This window comes from Rutidosis leptorrhynchoides, chromosome 11 (genome assembly GCF_046630445.1).
Source record: "Rutidosis leptorrhynchoides isolate AG116_Rl617_1_P2 chromosome 11, CSIRO_AGI_Rlap_v1, whole genome shotgun sequence".
NCBI classification, from domain to species: domain Eukaryota; kingdom Viridiplantae; phylum Streptophyta; class Magnoliopsida; order Asterales; family Asteraceae; genus Rutidosis; species Rutidosis leptorrhynchoides.
The window spans coordinates 83635424-83644125 of NC_092343.1; positions in this window are offsets into that span (position 1 = coordinate 83635424).

Below are 8702 nucleotides of genomic sequence, written 5' to 3' on the forward strand. Positions count from 1 at the left end.
GTTGTTTCTGATTAAATATGTGTTGAAGACTTTTGTGGTCGGTATATATAATACTTTTGACCTCATATAAGTAGTGCCTCCAAGTCTTTAATGCAAAAACAACCGCGCCTAATTCCAAATCATGCGTCGTATAATTTTGCTCGTGAATCTTCAATTGTCTAGACGCATAAGCAATCACCTTCGTCCGTTGCATTAATACACAACCGAGACCTTGCTTTGATGCGTCACAATAAATTACAAAATCATCATTCTCTTCAGGCAATGACAATATAGGTGCCGTAGTTAGCTTTTTCTTCAATAATTGAAACGCCTTCTCTTGTTCATCCTTCCATTCAAATTTCTTCCCTTTATGCGTTAATGCAGTCAAGGGTTTTGCTATTTTGGAGAAATCTTGGATGAATCTTCTGTAGTAACCAGCCAATCCTAAAAATTGACGTATATGCTTCAGAGTTTTTGGGGTTTCCCACTTTTCAACGGTTTCGATCTTTGCCGGGTCCACCTGGATACCTTCTTTGTTCACTATGTGACCGAGGAATTGAACTTCTTCCAACCAAAATGCACACTTTGAAAACTTAGCGTACAGTTTTTCTTTCCTCAATACTTCTAGCACTTTTCTCAAATGTTCTTCGTGCTCTTGATCATTCTTTGAGTAAATAAGTATGTCATCGATGAAAACAATGACAAACTTGTCAAGATATGGCCCACACACTCGGTTCATAAGGTCCATGAACACAGCTGGTGCGTTAGTCAATCCAAACGGCATAACCATAAACTCGTAATGACCATAACGCGTCCTAAAAGCAGTTTTTGGAATATCATCCTCCTTTACTCGCATTTGATGATATCCAGAACGTAAATCGATCTTCGAATAAACCGACGAGCCTTGTAGTTGATCAAATAAGTCGTCAATTCTCGGCAGTGGATAACGGTTTTTGATGGTAAGTTTGTTCAACTCTCTGTAGTCAATACACAACCTAAATGTACCATCCTTCTTCTTGACAAACAAAACAGGAGCTCCCCATGGTGATGTGCTTGGTCGAATGAAACCACGTTCTAATAGTTCTTGCAGTTGGCTTTGCAGTTCTTTCATCTCACTGGGTGCGAGTCAATAAGGAGCACGAGCTATTGGTGCAGCTCCTGGTATAAGATCTATTTAAAATTCAACAGATCGATGTGGAGGTAGTCCTGGTAATTCTTTCGGAAATACATCGAGAAATTCTTTTGCGACGGGAACATCATTGATGCTCTTTTCTTCAGTTTGTATTTTCTCGACGTGTGCTAGAACAGCATAGCAACCTTTTCTTATTAGTTTTTGTGCCTTCAAATTACTAATAAGATGTAGCTTCATGTTGCCCTTTTCTCCGTACACCATTAAGGGTTCTCCTTCTTCTCGTACAATGCGAATTCCATTTTTATAACATACGATCTCTGCTTTCACCTTCTTCAGCCAGTCCATGCCAACTATTACATCAAAACTCCCTAACTCTACTGGTATCAAATCAATCTTAAATATTTCGCTACCCAGTTTAATTTCTCGATTCCGGCATATATTATCTGCTGAAATTAATTTACCGTTTGCTAATTCGAGTAAAAATTTACTATCCAACGGCGTCAATGGACAACTTAATTTAGCACAAAAATCTCTACTCATATAGCTTATATCCGCACCCGAATCAAATAAAACGTAAGCAGATTTATTGTCAATAAGAAACGTACCCATAACAAGCTCCGGGTCTTCCTGTGCCTCTGCCGCATTAATATTGAAAACTCTTCCGCGGCCTTGTCCATTCGTGTTCTCCTGGTTCGGGCAATTTCTAATAATGTGGCCCGGTTTTCCACATTTATAACAAACTACATTGGCATAACTTGCTCCGACACTACTTGCTCCGCCATTACTCGTTCCGACACCATTTGTTCCTTTCGTTCTGTTAACCCCTGGTCCGTAGACCTCACACTTCGCCGCGCTATGACCATTTCTTTTACACTTGTTGCAAAATTTGGTGCAGAACCCCGAGTGATACTTTTCACACCTTTGGCATAGCTGCTTCTGATTGTTGTTGTTGCGGTTGTTATTGTTGTTGGGATGATTGTTGTAGTTGCTGCTGCTGCTGTTGTTGTTGTTGTTGTTGTTGTTGGGCCGTTTATTGTAGTTGCGATTGATGTTGCGATTGTTGGGATAATTGTTGCGATTATTATTGTAATTGCTGTTGTTGTTGTATTGGTGATTCTTATCACCGTTTTCCTCCCACTTTCTTTTGACTTGCTTCACATTGGCCTCTTCAGCCGTCTGTTCTTTAATTCTTTCCTCAATCTGGTTCACTAGTTTGTGAGCCATTCTACATGCCTGTTGTATGGAGGCGGGCTCGTGTGAACTTATATCTTCTTGGATTCTTTCCGGTAATCCTTTCACTAATGCGTCGATCTTCTCTTCCTCATCTTCGAACGCTCCCGGACACAATAGGCACAATTCTGTGAATCGTCTTTCGTACGTGGTAATATCAAATCCTTGGGTTCGTAACCCTCTAAGTTCTGTCTTGAGCTTATTGACCTCAGTTCTGGGACGGTACTCCTCGTTCATCAAGTGCTTGAATGCTGACCACGGTAGTGCGTACGCATCATCTTGTCCCACTTGCTCTAGATAGGTATTCCACCATGTTAACGCAGAACCTGTGAAGGTATGCGTAGCGTACTTCACTTTGTCCTCTTCAGTACACTTACTTATGGCAAACACCGATTCGACCTTCTCGGTCCACCGTTTCAATCAGATCGGTCCTTCGGTTCCATCAAATTCCAAAGGTTTGCAGGCAGTGAATTCTTTGTAGGTGCATCCTACACGATTTCCTGTACTGCTAGATCCAAGGTTATTGTTGGTATGTAGCGCAGCCTGTACTGCGGCTATGTTTGAGGCTAGAAAAGTACGGAATTCCTCTTCATTCATATTCACAGTTTGTCGAGTAGCTGATGTTGTAGCGTGAGGGTACGAAATAGTATTATTTTTAATACAAAATACTACAAAATATGACACAAGTTTTATTAATTTACGGATGGGATATACCTAAACCTTGCTACAACACTATAGGCAGTGTACCTAATCGTAGAGTAGTGTAGTTTTTAGTAAGTCCGGTTCGTTCCACAGGGAGCTGGTGAAGTTAACGCTATATTATTAAGTTTATTTGTAAAAATATATATATAAATAAGTAGTAGTATTATTATAAAATGGGGGTTTTACCGTTTAATGACCGGTTTGTCGATTTTAAGCGTAAAAATAAATGACAAAAATTAAAGTGCGTAAAATAAATTGCGATAAATAAAATGACAGAAAATAAAATTGCGAGTAATAAAATGACAGTAAATAAAGATACGATGAGAAATATAATAAAAGAATTATGCTTATTTAAACTTCCGTAATCATGATGTTTGACGTGTTGATTTTAATTTATTATCATGGGTTAATTGTCCTTTGTCCTGGTTTATTTGATACATCTATCTGGTTTTTGTCCATAATAGTCCATCGGTCATAAATATAAAGTGCGAGTATCCTCGTCAAATTACCCTTATACCCGAAGTCAAATATTCCAACTGATTAAGGATTTAAACTGTGACGCAGTTATCACTTCTGTCAACAATTACATCAGTTATCACTGTATGTAATCCACCCCTGTTTTAATTAGTTTATGAATATTAATTCATCCACTTGATCAGAATGAATAATCAATTACCCAACCCAATTGATTAATTAAATGATTATAACAGATTCCATATGAACATCACTAAATAGGACAACCATAATCATTATTAATTATTAGGTTAATTAATTTGAAGATAGGTTCGACAGACTCCAATGAGTTGTCACTCAATTAGACAATACCCCCCATCTATTAATAGTCAATAGTCCAATTTCCACAAGTGTCGGTCTTTTGCCCAAACCCCAATTATGGTACAAAGCCCAATTACCCAATTTTAGTAATTAGCCCAACATCATGATTACTTCGTTTTAAATAAGCATAATAATAACTTAGCTACGAGACATTAATGTAAAAAGGTTGAACATAACTTACAATGATTAAAAATAGCGTAGCGTTACACGGACAGAATTTCGACTTACACACTCAAATGATCTCTATCATAAATCTTATTATTATCATAATTTAAACTTAAAATTAAGATTATTGTTATATCTTATTACATTAACATTATGATAGAGATATAGAATATAGATATTGATAATTGATATTGAAAAATAAGAAAAAGATAGAAAGAAAGAAAAAGATCGTAAAAAATCTCCCCCCTTTCATCGTAATACATCGTCGCTTTTTATAGGTAAATTGGAATTGAAATTTTCATTTACGACCCCTGAACTATGCTCAATTAACAACTTTTTATTATTTAATATTATTCTTATTATGAATTATTTAAATATTATATTTTATTCTTGTGCATAGTTGACTCGTAATTTTTACACCGTTGCGTCGAGCGCTGAAAGTTGGTTCATGCCTCGGTTCCGGATTTTCGAACGTCCTTTCGTACAATTTTATATCTTGTACTTTGCGTTTTGTAACTTGTACTCTTGTCATTTTTAGACGTTCTTCATCAATAAATTGAACCTTTTGAATTGTATCTTGTACATTTGAGCTTTTTGGACGTTTTGGTCTTTCAAATCTTCGTTTTTGTCTTTAAATCTTCATTTTCGAGCGATTTGCGTCTTTCGTCTTCGCACTTATTTATTTAACTATTACAACTAAAAATAAGGAAATTACATTTAAAAACTTTACATATTGGAACGATATTGCTACTAAATATATGTTCATTTGGAACACTATCAAATATCCCCACACTTGAGCGTTGCTTGTCCTCAAGCAATACAGAACTTGAAATAAAAACATACATGAATCACTTTTTTATTCATCACATTTTGTACATCAGTGATTTTGATATAGCGGTATAAACAATGACAGTAATGATGGTTAAAGGTGGGTGTGTCATCCACAGTTGCCTCGGGTTTAGGTCAACGACACTTGCAATCAAATAGCCGATTTACTTTCGGTTTCCAAAGCAAAGTGCACATTTGAAAGGTGGTTTACAGTCCCACATGACTATGAAAATGTAGATCCTTAAGGAAATTGGATCTTTATGAAAACATTTGATCTTTTTAAAAATTTAATCTAGCTTTTACCCTAGACAAGTTTTCTGATTTGATCCATCATTGGTGTTGCAAAATATATTTGTGGATCATTATTTTGGCTAAAACTTTTAGGCTCGTGTATTCCACTGCTATCCCGGTATCGGAAAGCACACATCCAGTTTACTTGTTCCGTATATTACCTTTCGGTAAACTACCGTCCGGTTGTAAAGGAAAGCGATGAACAATAAACTGTTAAGGCAATGTCCCGTGACATGCAGATGATTATGGTCTTATTAACGTGTCGGATGCTAGAACTATCCTTGGTAGGAGCGATAGTAAAGATCATCCTATAATTTTTCAGTCTGGCACAAGGTTCTGTCTCCGACCATGCTATGCAACCACCGTTCTTACGGTTGACACCCGATTTGGTTCAGGTGACCTAATGAATTCCAGGTGAATTCCTAGGATTTTACGTTCAATGGTAATGAACGCATTGAATATGGGTTTTCAGAAAACAAATCGGTTTGTATTTTTGATCAAAATATTTTCTCATTCAAGCTCGAGTTTAGATATCATTGAATTCCATGAGTTTGAATTCTCAATCTTTAAGGTCAATCTCAAGGATTGAGTAATATCAGTCTTAAAAGCTGATTTTTAATCTTTAAGGAGATTATCCTTTCTGGGGATCTGATTCATTAGTCTTATCAAGCTAATTTGCACGGTGCCTCCCCATTGTACGAGATAAATCCTTCTCATGGTTAGGATAAATCTGACCACATGGCGACCCTGTTTGATGCTGAGGTCCGTGGATTTCCTGATGATTTTAGAGATGACTTTTCTAGATTTTTCGTCAACCTACAGCTGGTCTGGACGACAACTTCTTGACCTAAATCAAGAAGCGCGTGTCTTTTTCGGAAGACTTTACTTCCTTTTAATGATGGAATTGATTCATCGTGTAGATCCATCTTTCTTACAGTAAATCGGGTAAAACTGATTAGTATCGTCCAAAGCAAAAGTACCTGCAATAATTCTTATACAAAAATGTGATAGATAGTTTTTAATTGAATAACATGGTACATTCTCCCCACACTTAGTTTCTTTCTTTGCCTTTTTATTCTCCTTTATTCCATTTTAAATGAATTCAAGCGTTTTAAGTTGTTTTTCAATTTATATCCTTTTCGAGGTAACGATAATTTCGGTATTATCACCTAGTTTTCATCGTTCATAAATATGTATAAACATGATTTTGAGTTCATTTAGTTTCAAATTTTCACAAAATTTGGCAAATAAACCAAGTATAAACCTGAGAGAATTTATAACCCTTCCCCACACTTAAGATCATGCAATGCCCTCATTTGCATGAAATCAGACTATAATATAAATTCATGAGGGTGATTAGCGTAGAAAAGTGATTAAAAATACCGAGTTTGCAAACATATTGTTATTTCACATTTGATTTTTTGCGTCTTGTCAAAATCAGTAGCTTTTGCTGAACTTCATGACAGTCTTTGAAAGTGCATTGTTTTACCCTGTTTTGTACATAAGATAAAATACAAACATATATATATATATATATATATTTTTGAAGTTTGGTTTATAACCCCACTTTTCAAAAATTTATAAAGTATAATATTTTTGGCATCCTTTAGATCAATAAAATTAAAAATAATGATAACAAAATTTGTCGCCCCGCCCTCGGGTAAAGCAATTTCGGTTCAACTACCTAATCTTCAACTCACGACGAATTTTAGAAATCATTTTTTTACTTAATGAAATAAAGTAAATTTTGTTTTTAAATTCACACAAAACTTAAATTTAAAAAGCATATTAATTTCATATAAAACCTACAAAATAAAAAAAAATCAGAATGGGGGGAGAAAACTAGTTCTTTAGTGTCTGCTAGCGGAAAAGACCAATCGAATTCCATTCTCGGAACTACACGAGAACAGAACAACTAACTACAAACAGCATTTTCTTTTTAGAATATTTGAATCTCCTCACACTTAGGTAGATGTGGTGTCGAAATTGTGATTAACTTCATCGTTAATTTCTCTTGGTCCATAATCAACTTGCATATCCGTGACTTTTTCTTTAAGCCATTGGTCGGATTCCTGTGTAATATCCACAATTTCAACTAGTTTCTCCTTTTCTTTTGGTGATAGATTGGATACTAACCGGTTACATAACTTAAAGTTCCCCTTGGTTCTAGCATCGCGAATCCGTTTAATAAGTTTCTTCATTGAACTATTAATAACGGGATTATTTAATTTCCTATCAACAACGGGGTTCTTTGTTATCATGTCATCATTAGGTGTTACTTCATTTTCCCCACACTTAGGCGTTTCATTATTGCTAAGTATTACCGTTGGAGTTGGTAAAAGCACATGGTTCTTACCAATTGTTTTTACTGGTTCAACGGTTTTGGCTGGTGGAGATTTAGACTTTCGAATCATAAAGGTGATCGATTTGTCACCACTTTTAAGTGTCATTCTTCCATTTCCTACATCAAATAACGCCTTGGTGGACGCTAAGAATGGGCGACCTAAAATTAGAGGAATGTTTGGGTCCTCTTCTATGTCAATGACAATAAATTCGACTAGAAAGGTTAAATTGCCTACTTGAACGGGTAGTTTGTCAGCAATTCCAACTGGGTGCTTAATGGTTTGATCAAAGAGTCGAACACTCATATCCGTTGGACTTAACTCACCTACACCTAATCTCTTATATAAGGAAAGAGGCATAACACTCACACTCGCACCTAAATCTGCTAGTGCATCATACATGACACAATCACTAAGTAGACAAGGAACAATAAATTCACCCGGATCACCTACCCTAGGTGGAGGTTTTGGTGGAACTGTCTTCACCGGGTTTATATTTACGGCTTTTGTTTCTTGCACTTTCTTATTCTTTTTCTTCTTCTTCTTTCCAGAGGTATCACAATCTTTATTACCTATCACTTGCTCATACTCAACTCCTTTTCTTGGAAACGGGATGGGTGGTTTGTATGGTGCCACCACTGGCTTTACATACTCGGGTGGTGGTGGTGTAACTTCTTCATTGTTACTCTCATCTAAAACCTTCCCATCTTCTGATGCTGGTTTTTCAGAATTTGTTGACACCATATTAACATTCTCATTCCGAGGATTTACTTCAGTATTACTCGGTAGCTTTCCTTGTTCCCTCTCACTCATCATGCTAGCAAGAGTACCTACGTGTTTTTCTAGATTCAAAATGGAAGCTTGTTGAGTTCTTAATGACTGATCAAACCTCTCGTTCGTTTGGGTTTGAGATGTAATGAATTGTGTTTGAGATTCAATCAGCTTTGCCATCATTTCTTCTAGATTTGGCTTTTTCTCTTCGGGTTGTTGTGGTGGTTTATACAAGCTAGGTCTTTGTTGATTGAAAGTGTTGTTTTGAGTTGGTTGGTTATTCGGACCTTGTTGGTTATACCAGTTATTTTCGGGTCCTTTTGGATTGTAAAGAATATTTTGATTTCGATTTAAGTTTAGCCTTGGCGGTTGATAATTATTTTGATAATTATTTCCCGGCCTTTGGTTCATATAGGAAACATTCTCTC